Source organism: Anabrus simplex, chromosome 1 (assembly GCF_040414725.1).
Source record: "Anabrus simplex isolate iqAnaSimp1 chromosome 1, ASM4041472v1, whole genome shotgun sequence".
Taxonomy (NCBI): domain Eukaryota; kingdom Metazoa; phylum Arthropoda; class Insecta; order Orthoptera; family Tettigoniidae; genus Anabrus; species Anabrus simplex.
In genome coordinates this window covers 1,459,995,727-1,460,014,292 of record NC_090265.1, presented here as the reverse complement: position 1 = coordinate 1,460,014,292, position 18,566 = coordinate 1,459,995,727, and the positions used below count along the sequence as shown (strand labels likewise).

Genomic DNA, 18,566 nt, shown 5'->3' with positions numbered 1-18,566 from the left:
ATCTCCAAACCTTTAAAGTTTGCAGATGTAAAAATTGGTATTTACAACCTTCATTAAAAATAAAGGAACACGTATTTTTTTGTTTTCGGAAAATCGCAATAGGAGGAGTGAAAAGGGGCTAAAAAGTGGTTGAATGCCTTTAATGAGGCTACTTATATATCAGAAACTGAAGATATTACAGACCTGAAAATTGGTGTTTGGGATCTCCGTTAAAAATAAAGAAACACGTATTTTTTTGTTTCTGGAAAATCCAACTTAGGGGGGGGGTGAAAAGGGAGTAATATTTTAAAATTAGTGTATCTATCTCAAAATGTTTAAAGGTTATATATGTGAAAATTGGTATTTAGAATCTCCTTTAAAAATAAATAAACACACGTATTTTTTCGTTTTTGGAAAATCCAAATATTGGGGGGTAAAAAGGGGGAGGGTAAATTTTTTAAAATGAGTGTGTATACATCTTAAAACTTTAAAATTTAGAGATGTAAAAACTGGTAGTTAGAATGTCCTCTAAAAATAAAGGAAAATGTATTTTTTGTTTCCTGTAAATCCCAATAGGAGGGGTGTAAAAGGGTGAAAAATGGGTTGAATGCCTTTAATGAGGATACATATATCTCAGAAACGAAAGATATTACAGAACTGAAAATTTGTATATGGGATCTCCTTTAAAAATAAAGAAACATGTATTTTTTAGTTTTGGAAAATCCAATTAATGGCGGTTAAACAGGAGTGACAAATTGGGTGAATTTTTGAAAGACTATATCTACAGAATATCTTGGAAACGTTAAATGTTACAGACGTAAAAAGTAGGTGTTTGTAATCTCCTGTAAATCTAAAGAAACATAGGTGATTTGTGATTTGTGTTTGGAAACTCCACTTAAGGGGAACTCAAAAGGGGTGAAATTTTAAAATGAGAATTTTTACAGTTTATCTCAAAAACTTAACATGTTACAGAAGTGAAAAATGGTTTTTTATCTCTATAAAACACAAAGAAACGTGCATTTTTAGCTTTCGGAAATACCACTTGGGTGGAGGGGGGGGGGTAAAAGTGACTGAAAATGGTGTTGAATTCTTTTAATTAGGCTACTGATATCTCAAAAATGAAGATGTTACAGACGTGAAATTTGATATTTGCAATCTGCTTTAAAAATAAAGAAACACGTATTCTCGGAAAATCCAATGAAGTGGGGGGGGGGGGTGAAAGAATTCAAAAAATTAATTGAATTAATTGAATGAGAATACATACATCTAATAAAAACTAAAGTTGTTACAGACGTGAAAATTCGTATTTGGATCTCCTTTAAAAACAAAGAAAAACGCGTTTTGGGGGGAAACCATCTTGGAGGGCGGGAGTGTAAAGGAGTTGAATTCCTTTCATGAGGACACATAAATCAAAAACTGAAGAAGTTAGAGTCGTGAAAATTGGTATTTAGAAGATCCTTTACTATTAAAGAAACAAGTATTTTTTGCGTGAAAATTCACTTAGGGGGGGGGGGGGAGTAGTGTGAAATGAAGTGAAAAAAGTAATTTTTTTTTATGGGGATACTTATATCTCAAAACTGAAGGTAATAGACGTGAACATTGGTGTTTGAAATCTTCTTTAAACATAAGAAACAAGCCTTCTTTTAATTTCTTTTGGGGGGGGGGGGTGCCGGTAAATAAACTTAACGGCGGTGGGGTGTAGAAGGAGGTGAGACCAATTGATTTTACTGTTCTTAATGTACTTATAAGGATCCTCGGCAGCGCGCCGGCCTCTCACAGCTGCGTTCCGTGGTTCAAATCCCGTTCACTCCATGTGACATTCGTGCTGGACAAAACGGAGGCGGGACAGATTTTTCTCCGGATACTCCGGTTTTCCTGTCATCATCCATTCCAGCAACACATAATAATAATAATAATAATAATAATAATAATAATAATAATAATAATAATAATAATAATGTTCCGGACCGTCGTCAAATGTGCGGACCGCGCTGGAAACGGCTCCTGGACGGGTAATGACTAAGAATGCAGTCCGACCGCGGGTTCAGTGCCTTCTAGGAACCCAATATGACACCACGCCGGATCTCCTGAAGGATTTTATCCATATTAAAAATGATTATAGGAAAAGATGACAAAGATTTACGGACCCAACTGACCGGGAGGAATACCTGAGCCTAGCCCGGAAAGTACGAAATCGATTGCTGGAAAAGAAGATTGAAAAATGGGAGGAAACATGCCGTAATCTAATAGAAAACGAGTCAGATCGGGAATTTTGGTGGGTTCTCGCAGAAAACGAGTCAGACCGCGAATTTCGGCGGATTATATATCAAAAACAATAAGCATTCAATTATAAATTTCAGTATAATACCGTAGCGAAGCACGGGTATCTTGCTAGTTTTAATATATGTGTATTCAAATGCAGGAGGTAGAGATACCAATCATGACAAAAATATTCCATTCTTCTCACTCTTAAGGCCTACGCGTGTGACGTGTTGAGTTTAAGCGTCCACGTTTGTGTATTCGTGTGATAAAGAAAATTATACGAGTGAAATATTTAATGAAATATCAAGGTCAGTGTAAGCAACGAATTTTTCCTCTAGTATTTGGACATAGACTGTAAAAATATTCTGAATATGCAAATTCGTCGTGGGAGCTACGAACGTGGTAATGGACTTGGTCTGAAATATTATGCCTAGCAGTGAGATTAACAACTAAATTGAAGTGGTCATCCGACCAGACGATGATATGAGAAATCCCAGATGAATTCTAGTACAGTTTATTTAGATTTTTTGTGAATGTAGCACTATGAAAAGCATAGGAGAAAGCAGCATATAGTTCGGTCAGTTAGATCAATTTCAGTTCTGTTTCAGAATAATTGAGTTATACGTACATGCATTTTATGTAACGGGTCAAGCATGAAAATACGTTTAACTAGCAAATGTACCCGTGCTTCGCTACGGTATTCTACATTGTATACGGATATCGACGTAAATACTGTGCGTGCAGCAAATGAGATTGTTTTAAAATTGCATGTCTCTTAGCCTTATCCGAGAAATAGCATGGGGAGGTCCACATATGTTGTTTCCAATGTAAAGTGAGGGTTGCGGAGTTGTGATGATAACGGCAGGCTCACTTGCCTACTGCCATTCACAATCGAGTTGGCAAGTTTACATTATAATTGCAGGCCCCAATGCATTTTCCGAGAAACTGCATGGGCAGGTCTCCATACGTTGTTTCGAATGGAAAGTGTGAGTTGCAGAGTTGTGATGATAACGGCAGGCTTACTTGCCTACTGCCGTCCACAATTTAGTTGGGAAGTTTATACTATAATGGCAGGCCCCATTGCCTACTGTGCGGTCACAATCTATTTGAGGAGTTTTTATTATAATGGCAGTCCCCGTTTTCTACTTCCAGACAGATTACAGTTGAGGAGCTTTTATTATAATGGCAGGCAACCTCCCTACTGCCAGTCAAAATTGAGTTGTGCTATTATCCTTATAATGCCAGGCCCCTTTTCCTAATGCCAGCCAGCTTACTGCCAGTCACACCGAGGTGGTAAGTTTTCATTAACATAACAGGCTACTATGCCTAATGCCAGTCACATTTTAGATGGATACATTGGTTCATAATGGCGGGCGCGCTTGCCCACAGCCAAACACAATCAGGTAGGGGAGTTTTGAACAAAATTTCACGCTCTCTTGTCTTCTGGAAGTCAAATCGAGAAGGGAATTATTCATTACAATGCTAGACCCTCCTTACTAATGCCAGTTACACAAATGTTGAAAGAGGACTCCATTCCTACTACCAGGCAAATTCGATATGGGGAGTAGGCCTACTGATTACAATAGCAGTCGCACCCTTTCTCGATCGCTAAAAATGTACAACAGTGAACATATATACGAATGTACATGCACGTTTACAATATTTCAGAGCTTCATTTAGAGATTAACTGCCGCCAAACAGTAAGTCATATCGTCAAATGGATTGTAGCATAAAACGTCGTGTGTAGCGGTCTAAATTGCTGGTCCTGTGATATTTTCTCCTATGTCATGTAGTCATGGATCAGATTGAGTTAGAAACGTTGAATAGGGTGACATTTGGGTAAGATTGTCTAACAGTGCATTACATTTCGGATAATTATGTGACAGCTACAAACATAACATATGGGTCACATACGGATACCGGATGAGTCAATATCCGTGCCGAATTTGATGATTCTATCTTACACAGAAGTGATTCAAAGTATGAATTATCGTGTAAAATGTGAAAAAATTATTTACAATGGAGAAATAGAGAAATATAACATATAAGGAATAGAGATACGACAAAAAGTAATAGGTCCAAAGTTGTAGATTACTCCAAATTGAACTAAGATTTAGGGATCCGTTTTGTGATAGGACTTAATGTTTAGCCACGAAATACCCCGAAACCAAGGTCTGCACTGTCATTAAAATTGCCTCTATATTTCGAAACTTATCCGGGATAAAAAGTGAAAAATTTTACGTCAGTTACAGGCTAAAAGGTATAATTTTGCCAAATTTTAATTTTCTAGCTCGTATGGCAGATTGTGCCGCCATCTTGATTTTGAAGGAAGGGGGATAAAAATTAAGAAATTCCTGAAAATTAATGGAGACGTTACTAAGAAACTACAAAGAAATGAGCTGCCGTATGTCACTGAAGGTACACATCTTGCATTTTCTTTGGACTTCTTTCCTGAGAACTTGGCGGCTGTAAGTGATGAGCAGGGAGAGTGATTTCACGAAGACATTGCTACAATGGAGCAACGGTATGGAGGAAGATGGGATCCTCGGATGATAGGCGATTATTGTTGGTTTATACAAGGGGAAGATTCCAGTTCACATAAGAGAAAAAATAAGTAGTTTTTATATGTCTTAATAGCTGGTCAGTTATTAATATACCAGTTGTATCATATCTAAGCTACCCTTGAAGACTTTCATACAAAAATGTGAACACAGTAATTTTTAACAGATCAAAAATCCTGATTTATTCAATGTATCAAGTAAATTTTATAACGTAAAATCGTGACGTGTTATGAACTTTTCACTGTCATTTTCGTGTTCAACGCATGCATTTTAGTTAAGATGAGGGTATTTTATTAATGTTATTATGGGAGAAAAGTTCAAATCTGTTGATCGTTTAATAAACAGTTTAAGCTGGTGTTCTTCAAATTAAAGGGCTAAGATAAGTTAGTTTATCTATCAGTTCTGTCTGCCTAAGTTTGTAGTATCTGGAATATTCTGAGGAGACTTTTGGGAGTCTTCTTTCTTTTTGCTCGAATTGTTCTTCTACCTTTTTTCCACATCTGTAGGGTGGCGGGTACGAACCTTGTCACGCATGTGGATATGGATCTGTTTTACGGCCATATGTCCTTCCTGGCGCCAAGCCTATAAGGAGGGTATAATTAGTATTGCGTGTTTTTTTTTTTGTGACTGGTGGTGTCGTGTATTGTCTGAATATGAAGAGGAACGTGTTGGGGCAAACATAAACCCAGTTTGCGAGCCGGAGGAATTAATAGGAGGCGATTAAATTTCTCGAAACAACCGGGAATCGAACCCGACACACTGTGAGCCAAAGGCCTCGTCGCTAACGATTCAGCTAATAAGTCGGACACAAGACTTCAGGGATTATTATGTTAAAACATAATTTCCATTTGGAGGAAACTTTACAGTCTAGAAAAATTGTGTATTGATCATCGCTTAGAAGGAAAAGTTTCCCATTGGGTGCAAAAATTGTTACACTTGCTTATTTTCGCGGTTTTGCTCTCGGTGTCAATTTCTAGGAACACTCTCCCTATTTCGTCGCGTTTGGGGAGAATTGAAAGTTCGATTTTCCTATGAATTTTGTGATTATGTTCTATGTATGGTACCAAGTTTAAAGTTTGTAATGTGCCTGGAGGTGCTTGATGTTTTGGTGACTACTTACATTTTTAATATAGCTTTAAACATCGGTACCCTTCTAATTTCATATGTTAAAACGGATTGTATTATTTTAAGAAAATACAGGTGTTTCGATGTAAGGCATATTTTTCAGTGTTCCTTAGTCCATTGAGGTAGGTTACTGTAATTAATCCTATCCTTTATTGAATCGCGTAGCAACGACCGTGAATGGAAGATTAATTATATTTTGCTGTATACTCTATTTGTAGCAGTCTACTATTCTCACTCCGACTACGGCATTGAGCTGGGTACTTCAGTGGAGCACCTCCTTATAAACTACGTTAACTGTTTTCCCGTTGGTTGTGAGTAGATATAGGTCACGTGGAGAAGTCACGCGTGAGCAGGCAACATATAATTGGCCGTGGGAAAAGCAGGGCGAAGTCAAATCAATTCCTGTAGTTTTGATTGTCTGGCCCTGCGATTTATTGATTGTCATCCCAAAGCATAGCTTCACCGGGAACTGAGTCCTCCTAAAAGGAATAGGGTAGTCTGAAGGTACCAGTGGAATGCGAGGAATGTAAACACTTTCTCCCCTACCGATGCCTGTTATTATGGTTGCCTCTATTACCCTAGCCATTAACTTGTTCACCTGCAGCCTTGTTCCGTTACATAGAGCAGGGGGCTTCAAGTTTCTGAGGCACATTATGGGAGAATTAACCTTGAGTGTAAGTTTATTTGGAGGCATCCCAGGAGGGGTCAGAGAATTGAGAAACTCAATGGGGTAGTTGATAGAATCACTCTCTTCGACTGTGCGATCAGTTGATAGGTAGGTTCTTTCTTCGGCCGAGAAAAGGTGCAAAATCCTACTGTTGATGCTATCAACTGTCTCGTTCCTGGGGGCGAGAATAGCTCTTTCGCAGAACCATTCCAAAGGTTTGGCATGAAGGTTGCCGATGTCTGGATACACTCTTGAGATTAGTCCTTCTATAGAATCGACCTTATTTCCCAGTTCCTTAGACAATTCAATCTCCCCGTTGATCTCTAAAACATCCCCATTCCCTATCTGCAGTAATAAGTCGGCAAACCTTTGCGCCTCAAGGTCTCCTGAATTGTGGACTCTCATGTTTGTTGCAAGTTTAAGAGTCTCGACATACGACCAAAGGTGAGAGCTCTTCATTGATGCCTTGACTTCATCAGCGCGAGTGCCTCTTGGTAGGACTGGTAACGTTTGCCGAAAGTCGCCTGAGAGCAGAACTGTCACTCCACCCATCACTCTATGAGTGTCATGCAGATCTTGGAGAGTTGTATCTAATGCTTCCAGGGCTCGTGTGTGAGACATAGAAATTTCGTCCCAGACAATTAGAACACTTTCCTTCAGCACTCTGGCGTCCACTGTCCCCTTTTTTATATTGCACGTAGGATTATCCTCGTAGTTTAAGTTGAGAGGCAATTTAAAGGCAGAGTGAGCTGTCTGGCCGCCTGGCAGTAAAGTGGCTGCAATGCCTGATGAAGCAACAGCTAAAGCTATCTGCCCGCGAGACCTTACATGGGAAAGTATTAGACTAAGGAGAAATGTTTTCCCCGTACCACCTGGTGCTTCCAAAAAGTATAGCTTCCCCAAGTGTTTATGGACACTGTCTAAAATGGCATAGTAGGCAGACCTCTGCTCTAAGTTTAGAAGAGGTTCATTGGCGTTGACAAAGATCTTCAGCTGGAAAGTATCATAGTTCTTTTCCACAGAGTATCTACTGCAAATGTCTCCCGCGGCACTGCCGTCTGGAGCAGGTAGGCCGAAGCTGTCCACAGTTCTACCACAGGACTTCAGGAGTTCCGTCTGAAGAGCAAGTAAAGTCCGGTTATAAATGTGTTTGACGTTAGTTGCAGCGTCTGTGATTCTAGCTTCGTGCAAATGATCTTCAGAGAGGTCATCTCTGAATTTCATCCACAGTTGTAGGGGGTCGGACACTTCACAGAAGATTAATATCACGACGAAAAGATTTCGTAATTTTTTGGGAGAGTCTGTGATCGATGCCTCTGCAATAGTCTGCTGCCATTGATCGTCCTCCTCGAGTAGTCCAAGAGCCTTGCACGCTGATTGGTAATCAGGGTGATAGCCATTTACTGTCCTGAGGGCCTTGTAGGACGTGGGCCCTCTCACGTGATGAAGTAATAGCCGTAGGTAGAAACATTCCCTGTCCTTCATGTGAACTGTGTAGACTCGGCCAATGGCATTTGATTTCCTCACATGAGGGAAACCATGTACAAGAGCACCTTGCTTTCGCTGTGAGAATTCTTTGTTTTTCCACGTGTAGTATGATGGAACCTCAGGGTACAACAAAGTCTTGGCAAAGTCATCAGTGCTGCAAAGACTGAAGAAAGCAGTGAGTGTCGTAGCAGGTGGGTCACCAAGTTGGACGTTATTAGGGTTGAAATACACACGTTGACCATTCTCCAAGTGGACTGCCAGGTGCACAACAGTCGGCTCTCTGTCATGGATTGGGAAAGAAAGCATTCTCCACACGGCTTCAGAAGTGCTAATATATCGTCCTGTCTGGTATTGCAAAATTTCATCCCTCCCATTTTGAACAGTGAACATGGCCTGATCTGATCCTTTATTAATATACTTACAAATATATTTGATGGATTTCACTGAATTACAATATTCCATGTTGATGTGGGCCTTGAATAATCTACACAGTAATGGCGAGTATGGTACTACCCAGCGGTTGTCAACAGTAACGGCTCCTTGTCTCATAATCATCTCGAAGGACACCCCTCCGTCTGCAGGGCTTCTCCGCCTGTAGGTAGGGTACCCATCACCTCCTGTTACAGTTTCCTTTATGAACCTCTTAGCGTAGTTCTTTGAGCAATGTCCGTCTTTCATACACGGACTGTTGTAATTCAGAGCACCACAGGGCCCATGAATCATGTTGGATTTTACGATGTCAAAAAGTTCGGGATCGGTGTGAGGATCAGGGAGCTCAGCAGAGATGATTGAATCAATAGCATTAGCTGCAATTTTGTTTTCAAGCCATATCAAGATATGTACGTGGGGAAGGCCTCGTTTCTGCCACTCGATGGAATACATGTGGCACCGGACAGATCCAAAGATATTTTCTTTTGTGAGTAATCTCATGAGGCATTTTACTTTCAACTGAAACACTCTCGAGATAATGTCGTGCCGATCATGGGGTTTTTGGTGTTCGAACAACTCCAAATCAATCTCTTTCCATTTGGGGTTACATGTAAAAGTTATGAACAAATCGGGCTTGCCATAGTGCCGCACATAAGTCATCGCGTCTTGGGTTTTTTCGTACATGTAACGTGGACCTCCCGTAAAGGAGGACGGTAAAATGAAAGGTTTCCCCACGTCGTTGGCATTTCCATCACTCATGATTGCATCTCGCAAGTGGATGTAGTTTTCCACACGGAGTGCTGTCTGGTTCGCTCGTATGTAACATAAGCGTTCACTTTCAATTTTGGCGTACATATCTACTAAGAATTGACTCCATAATCTCCTAAAATAATGCAAACTATTTAAGTCATTCTCTCGGATCATGAGCCGGTACGCATAAAAGTTCATAGCTGAAACTTTGCCCTTGCCATCAGCGTGTTTCAGTAGGAAATGGTATCCATCCTCGCCTCTAGGGAAGAGCAGTGGATATTGGAGGGCGTCATACGACCTGTGTGTTTCAGAAATTTTGGTCAGTTTGTCATCCTTTGCTTTAAGTAAAATGTCCCTCCGTTCAAACTGCTGCCCTACTATGACCGCTGCTACTTCGTTGCATGTGGGAGCATTGTAACGTCCTCTGTGAGAATTGAGAGGAATTTTGTCCGCGTGAATGATAAGTGATAAATCTCCAGATGGGTTGTTTTCGAGAGTGTTTTTGAAACTGCGGATATATGTATTGTTATTGTGCAACATATTCTGCAAACCGTTCACGAGACTGGGATTGAGAGAAGGATTATTTCTACAACGCAAGTTTGTCTCGTCGTCACCTGTAAAATATATCTGTAAAAATTTTGATTTTGATTTGTCATCAGTGTGTAAAGGTGACCCAATAAGGTGATAAACTTGCCCTTGTATCTTGAACGTCGGCATAAGCCCGCTGTCACACAGGGCATCGAACGATCAAGAGCGACCAACTGGCATCGAGTACTAACGACTAAATTCATTTACCTTGTCACACTGCTCATCGATCGAGAGGGATCGACTGCACGGAAACAGCTGATACTCCCGCCCAGTACCGTACAGGCTACAGATGTATTCATATTCACGAGAGAAAAAGAATGTGTTGTGAAAGCGATAATTCGGGTGGAAATATGATTCTAACCTATGAATATATTAGGAGAAAGGAAAGAACCAGACGATCGCAGTGGACAAGGTAAAGAGCCATGGAGAATTCCACCAAAGTGTGCCTTCGTTGCGGAATGACGAAGAAAAATTCAGGAACTAGTACCGAATGCCCATCAATAATTACGGTATAAGGAATTAGAGAAAAAATGAAGTCAATAATAAACATCAGGCAAACAAATTACAGGAAAAGTATAAGTTCTGAGGAAAGGCTGACACTATCGTTAAATTCAATATTCACAACGATTTTTTTTTTTTTTAGGTTTAAAGTCAAAAGTGATGTTCACCTTCGAAACAACTACTGTATGTCCGTGGCAAAATATATCAAATAAAAATTTTAGTGGCATTCTGCAGGATTCTAATAAAGTATTGATAAAAAGGACTGAAAACTGTTATGTACATCAATTTGAATTCATAATTTGAAGGTGCTACCATCAACAGTGGAAATATATTTATTTAGGCCTACAGGTTTCTGGACATCGGTGACTCATACAGATTTAGGATTGCTCACAATACATCAGTGGATTTGTTCCTATTATATATGATGCCATTCATAGAGCACTACAGCCAGAATTGTTGACAGGGTGAAAATTCCAACAAAAGCCTCACAAAAGTGGCTCATTGTATTTCAAATATTAAGACTAATACCATTTATGCTTATTTGTTTTAATGATGCTGGATCCTGGGGCATAATTACTGTCTTTTCAAATGATATTTTGAGGTGTTTATTAGATGGAGGTTAACAGCTTTTTTTTTTTTTTTTTTTTTTTTTCATGCCACTTGGTGAGATCCCACCTACCAAAATAATAGACATATCAAGAAATGCTTCCAGTCAAAATTTACATTACCTAATGTAGAAATAGTGTGTCAAGTTTCATTACAATCCTGTAAATAATTTTGAAAGAAAGAAAAATGCACATATGCTCTGAATATTGTGAAAATGATAAAAGCAATGGAGTTCCTTACACTGTTTCTCTCCCTCATGATCCTCTGCAAATCTCTTGTTGCCTCTCCTCTTCTTTGTTATTGTGCCATGTTCAGAATAGTATCATATTGCTTTCATGACAAGCATGTTGCTCAATTTCTGTAGAATCCAGGTCCATATCCAAACTTTGCAAGAATGACAATCCTGTCTTAATTTATATCATTGAAGACTACAGCAGCTAATTTTACCAAATGGCTGTGAAGAAAGGTTGTCTATGGACATCTCTTCCAAAGTAAATTCTCTTTAGGATTCTGTGTATTCACATATGTGTACATTTCTTGAGGAGTTCAGGTGAGGCTAGTGCTCTGTACACTAGCTTAATAACTATAGGAAAAGCTTCTGGAATATTGTTCTAATAAGTACGTTGGCAGTGTAATAGACTGATACTTGTCAAAACTACATGTAAATTACACACAAGGTCTTGTTTATTACCCTCATCACTAAGCATAAAGTACTGTCTCCCCAAACTTTGCACTGGCAAGCTGATCTAATTGCTCACTTGGCAATAATAAGCCAATTAATATAAATCCTGCACTTCCATCCAAGTTACTGGTAAACTCCCTGGTACAGAGTAACAACTTTTTCCGCAAAGGTCTGGTAGGACTCTCTTTCTTACCTCAATGTTGATTTTGCCTTTCTGTGTATTGTTCATATGTAACTTCTTTACTGATATGAACATGACCAAGCCTATCTATCCATCCTGAAATACTTTCCTTATGAATCAGTTCAAGGAAAATGAAAACTTTGCCTTCAATTTCACCAAAAATGAGAACCAACCACTGCAAAAAAATAATAGGTGCTAATAACAAGCACCTTGCCTTCTATTTTTAGAAGTGAAGAGTATGCCTTTCTAACAATTAAATAGACTACTATTGCCGTCTACAGTAAAATGTTATTTAGGCCTCAGGTGGTAAATGATTTAATTTTGCTATATCTTACATTGCCTACGTCAAAACTGTTTGTAAATACCAATTATATAAATGAATGTTTGACAGAGTAGGGTGTATGGGCCTTGTAAGATCTTGGATTGACTTACAGGGTAATTAATCTACTCAACCTTTTATTACAAGCATGTAACTGTCATATGAATATATTTTTTATAAATAATGTACATATTCTGCCATCATATTCCCTTAATATCACATCACACAAAATACAGTTTTTTATGTTGTAGATTAAAATCTACAAAACTTTGGTGGAAACATCTGTCAAAATAGTTACAAATAAATTTTTCATCTTTGTTTTTCATTGTTTATATGGATCTACAGCACAAGAAATAAAATAATCAGTCTACCTTGATACCCTCTGTAGGCCTATATGTTATTAATAAATTATAAGTACAGTAACAGACATGAAAGTAGTGATCGCTGGTGCAGACAGGTACAATGGCAGGAGAGTACTTGGAATGAGGAGATAAAGGCTACCTAAGTTACAAAGTTATAAGGTGGCAGGGAGGGATTCTGTCAGGTATAACTGTAATAAGAATTTTGTCCTATGCAAACAACTTGGTCTATTGAAACTGTGCAATCTAATATTAATGGATCTACAGCACAAGAAATAAAATAATCAGTCTACCTTGATGCCCTCTGTAGGCCTATATGTTATTAATAAATTATAAGTACGGTAACAGACATGAAAGTAGTGATTGCTGGTGCAGACAGGTACAATGGCAGGAGAGTACTTGGAATGAGGAGATAAAGGCTACCTAAGTTACAAAGTTATAAGGTGGCAGGGAGGGATTCTGTCAGGTATAACTGTAGTAAGAATTTTGTCCTATGCAAACAACTTGGTCTATTGAAACTGTGCAATCTAATATTAATGGATCTACAGCACAAGAAATAAAATAAGCAGTCTACCTTGATGCCCTCTGTAGGCCTATATGTTATTAATAAATTATAAGTACGGTAACAGACATGCAAGTAGTGATTGCTGGTGCAGACAGGTACAATGACAGGAGAGTACTTGGAATGAGATAAAATAGAACTGAATGTCAGGTTGAGAATACAAAACTGGAACAGGTAGATAATTTCAAATAGGTATTTAGGATGTGTATTCTCGCAGGATGGCAGTATAGCAAGCAACGTTGAACACAGATGCAGTAAACCCAATGCAATGAGCTTGCAGTTGTGATCAACAGTATTCTGTAAGAAGGCAGTCAGCTCCTGGACAAAACTACTAATGTCTTTACACTGGTCTGGTTTCAGACCACCTGTGCTGTACAAACCTAGTGCAATGAGTTTGCAGTTGCGATCAACAGTATACCGTAAGAAGGAAGTCTCAATACGCTGGTCTGGTTTCAGACCACCTGTGCTGTACAAACCTAGTGCAATGAGTTTGCAGTTGTGATCAACAGTATACCGTAAGAAGGAAGTCAGCTCTTGGACAGAACTATCAATACGCTGGTCTGGTTTCAGACCACCTGTGCTTTACAACTGCTTACTACATACACACAGAAAGGACCTACTACATGTATTTCAAAAACTCCTTTCCTTGTAAACCATACCTGTTCTACCACATAAAATATACAAATTAAGATGTTGTAATAATGCTAATAATTAATAAAAATTGGAGTTAAGGTTCTTTCCCATCAGGTCCTAATACACATAACTCACTGAGTATTCCAATAAATATTGATAGATAAGTATAACAAAAAATGATTTAATTTAAAAAGTAGAACATTTCTCAAGAAAAATTTTATTAGATTCTTTCTTGGTCTAACACTGTACCTATACAACAGTTTCTGAATTTTAACTTTGAAAACCCTTCGACCTAGTTCACTCATTCTTTCCATGTCATCATGAAGACACTAAAAATAACATTGATTATATTTTCTTTTCAGTTTTCAGTATCTTTTCTAAATATTCACTTAACACATCACTGTCACTTTCACATTTCTGTTTCTTTTATTTTTAACTGCTGGCAAAGCTGTTTGTAGAAGCAGAAGCCACTGGACTGGAAGTTGAAGTCCCTTCAGTAATTTCTGAACTGTAGGAGTTAAACCCCTCCAACACAAATTATTTCTGCTTCCTCCTCCTATATTTCAGCTTGGTGAAAAGGCTCTCATACACCAGGTGCCACTTCCATACATGTGTTTGATATAGAACTGAAAAAAATGAACAACATATTAATGCAATTCTTCTAAATTGGAGCTACATTTTAGTCTGGACACAAGCCTTCTGTTTAAGAAATTGTTACTTTCAATAATTATTTTAGTAAGATGATTGCTAGGTTAGATTATATTATATTACTTTCAGTTATATCTGATAAATTAATGAACAGATGGGTGGAACTTATGGCCTACAGACTGAATCTTCCCCTCACTCTTTCACAACTAGAACACTGGTCTGTAATGTAGGCCTACTTTTAAAAATAAATATTACAGAATTGTACCTTCTTCCAGCAATGAAGAGTTCCAGAAAGTTGAGGGCATTGAAGTAGACCCATTTTATGTTTTCTGTACAGCAGAACCTGGGAGGAGAGGGAGGATGTTATCTCTCCAAGTTCGATATCCAGCCCTCAGAATTTGCCATGTTTTGGCACAACTTTTTCCTGAAACAATGAATCAGAATATTGTGACAAAGAAAATATACATGTAGTAGGCCTACTTATGGCATATGCCTACACTTATTTGTCATTAAAGCAAACAATGGTATTCATTTCATTAGGTACGAGATGGAGGTTAGGAAAGCACTGCTTATGTTTTCCAAACATTTCTTCAATTAAGTTACAAGAATGATAATTACTACTTCTCCTAGTGTAACTCATTTTACCACTCTATTCCGTATAATATACTTTATCAATAAATAATCTAAGATAACACTATTCATAAGATAATCGTAATAAATCTAATAATTACTTACCAGTTTTTGTCCCAATTCTCCACACTATAGAATGCCATACAAAATTCACGGTCTCCCTATTACTATATCCAGGGAGTCTAGGATTATACACCACTTTGTTTTCATACACTAAGCAAATTAATGTTTCGATTTCATCAACAGATGACTATGTTGCGTCCGCCATTATCGAACGACTGCGACTGAAAAACGGACACGTTTGTTTTTACAAACCAGTCGATCTTCATCGCTCGTAGTTGATCGCTGACGATCGATGCTGTGTGACTGGTGCCACTGCCCTCTGTAGGTTTGTTTTCTTAGTCGGTCGATCGCAGTCGTTCGATCGAGCCTGTGTGACAGCCCCCTAAAATTCCCGTGACGAATGACTTGAGCGCCGAATGACGTCATTTGGAAAGCCGAGTTATATTTTCTGGTGTTTTCAAGGAATGTTTTGGAGTATTGATTTGTACCAGTCAGAAGACCGTACAGAGGCTCAGGTGGATCACGGATTTTCTCTAACTGTATTTTCCCTTTAAGGCAGCAGGTTCGAGGGGGCTCATCACGCCACTTACGAGCTTGACAGTACTGACATACTACTGTCATTGTGCCAATTAGAACAGCTGGGTCGGTGTCGTAAGCCACCTTGGGGTCGTAGTGGAAACCTGAATCTTTCTTAACTCCCCAAATTGTCAAGTTTTCAAAACTATGTTTTGAAGTTCGTAGGCGTTTCTCTCGCTCAAGGTCTTTCTCAAATATTTTACGCCGTTTGATCTTTAATTCCTGCAACCTTTTCCGTTTTTCCTCTTCAGTTTCATCCTGTATTTTATTGCTACGATATACCCTGAAATTCTGCAACCTTTTCTGTTTTTCCTCTTCAGTTTCATCATGTGTTCTATTTTTACTATACACCCTTAAATTCTCCAATCTTTTCCCTCTTTCCTCTTCAGTTTCATTCTCTATTCTCTTCGTATTTTGCTTTCGTAAATTTTCCAATCTCCTCTTTCTCATCACTTGGGTCTCATTTGCAATTTTCCTTTTATTTCTTTCTCTTGAGTCCTTCAGTCTCAATTCGTGCTCTTCTTGTGTTTCGCTTCCAGTTCTCTTTTCGTTTCTTGTCCTCAAGTCGTCAAGTCTCTTTTCCCTTTCTTCCTCTGCTTCGAAATCTATCAAAGCTTCTTTCAGCCTTTTAGTAACACCCAAGGAGGCCTGTTCAGTAGGCCTACTATTTTTCCTGGTTTTGATCGGGCCTGGTCTCGCTTTCCTTGGCCTGCCCCTTTGCTGAACAGGAAGAAGAGTACGAACAGTTTGAGAGACGTCGGAGGCTTCTTTACTCGCTTCCTGATACACATCAAAATGTCCGCCACATGGGTTCCCAGAGAACCTCAACCTCCTTACGCTAGCTCCTTCTCCAAAAGACACGACCCATGCTCTATTGGCGTAAACCTCGAACTTGTATTGTGGGTACACCTCGGCAGCTGCCTGTACCTCGCAAGCAGAGCCAAAACACCCATGTTTACCCATAGCCTTTTCATACACGCAAGCATTTGGGTAGCTCATATCATCTGCTGTAAGTGTACGCATGCTGTACTCCTTCCACCTATTCACGACATGACGTACAAGCCGTCGCCTCACCTCCATGTGGCGTTCGGCGTTACCATACACACAGAATGACAGAGCCCGGAATAAACATGATCCGTCGCTCTGCATATTAACAACACGGAGATAAGCGAACGATCCACTCTCCAGTTGCACTTTCTCCATATCTCAACGACTATCTATCAAAGGTACTTTAAATATTGTAACTGAAATAAGCTACCAATTACTTCAAGTACTGTTCTGAATGCAATTAAGACACGTATATACGGACTCGAAAGGAATATAAACAAATGCCATATTGTTATTATGTCTATCTTTGGCGCAGACATCACACTTCTAAACATTCCACAATTTAATGGCACAAACGAAATCCAAGGAAAGCAGACGGTGAAGATAATAAACACCATGTTGGAGATGTGTGCGCTTTGGCGCCATCATACATACAGAAATACAGAATCCGGAATAATCATGACCCTTCTTCCTATATATGAACAGAGCTTAAATGAGTGGTTACGCCTTTAAGGGTAAAGCGATATTCCATCGCCGAGGGTTGTTATTCAAAGTTAATTGTAAGCTACTTGTGTCTTATACGAATCTCACGATAAATAAAAATCTCAAATTTTGGCTTGTAAATGTGGAAACTGCTGAATGTACTGATTCCACCGTCTCAGGGTTTGCTTTTGTCCTGGTCCATGGCCAAATGGTTAGCGTGCTGGACTTTGGTCAGAGGGGTCTCGGGTTCGATTCGCGGCAGGGTCGGAAATTATAATCATAATTGGTTAATTTTGCTGACACGGGGGCTGGGTGTACGCGTTGCCTTCATCATCATTTCATCCTCATCACGACGCGCAGGTCGTCTACCGGAGTCAAATCAAAAGACCTGAATCTGACGAGCCTAACTTGTCCTCGGACACTAATGGCAATAAAAGGCATACGCCATTTCATTTCTTGGTTTGTTGTTAAAATGTATATATACACGCTGTTTTTCTAAGAGTTTGAATATAAATAAATATCATTATTCTCACTTATTTCCAATTATACTCCATAATATGTCGAATATGATGTTAAAAATAAATATGTATTTTCAGAAAGTTTATCAGCCCAAGAAAAGTATAGATCAAGGCTTTGCAGTAAATTACGAAAAGTTAATGTTTTCTCATCTGCATAGAGAAATCTGGAATCATGGATATGTTTTTAGGCTTAGACGAATTAATTTTCTCACCTTTCAACGAAGTACAGAATTTTCATTAACGTTTTTCGTTAAAATTATTAGTCATTGCTTTGTATACAGTGTCTATTTATAGGTCTAATATATCCAAGATCAACATCTTCCTAAAACATGCCTTTACGTCCACGCAAATAGCGTCATCCTTCCACACACATGACGAACACTGCTTGCCTGGTTACGGTGTCGGAATTTTGTCCATGCAAAACTGTCCACGCTAATTTCAGATAGACACGCAGGCGGAATATACGCATTCTGCTGCTAAACGGTACGCGATATAAGGTGATTCCACCATCATCCGCAATCGTGATTGGTTTATGGGGTTGGTAAATAACATTTTCAGCGTTAGATTGAAGTGTAAAATTGGTTAGTATGAAATTTGTGTACATTTAAAACACATTACCTTATATTTCGTATACTTATGTGCAAGCTAGAATCATAAAATGAGGGTCGCATAATTATGTCTTCCTTCCACTAAGTTCAGAGTTTTCATTAACATTTTCCCTTAAAATGCTTAGCCATTTTTAGTTTAGTCTCATTTCATACGTATAATATGTAGAAAATAAACTTTTTCCGAAAACATGCATTTCCGTGTACCAAAATGGCGTACGCTACTTCTTCCATGCATATGAATTACTCAGCTTGCCAGGTTACGGTGTCCGATATTTGTTCACACAAAACTATCCATGCTGAT

At 38.8% G+C, this 18,566-nt stretch overlaps 1 long non-coding RNA gene across 1 annotated transcript; it reads right to left on the bottom strand.

Annotated features, from left to right (window-relative positions):
* Positions 1-13,961: 13,961 nt before the first annotated feature.
* On the bottom strand, positions 13,962-15,410 carry LOC137501987 (uncharacterized). The gene is made up of 3 exons (XR_011018691.1): positions 15,076-15,410; positions 14,606-14,764; positions 13,962-14,318 (listed from the first exon to the last, which is right to left on the bottom strand). It is a non-coding gene; the product is annotated as an uncharacterized lncRNA (long non-coding RNA).
* Between the last annotated feature and the right edge of the window lie 3,156 nt (positions 15,411-18,566).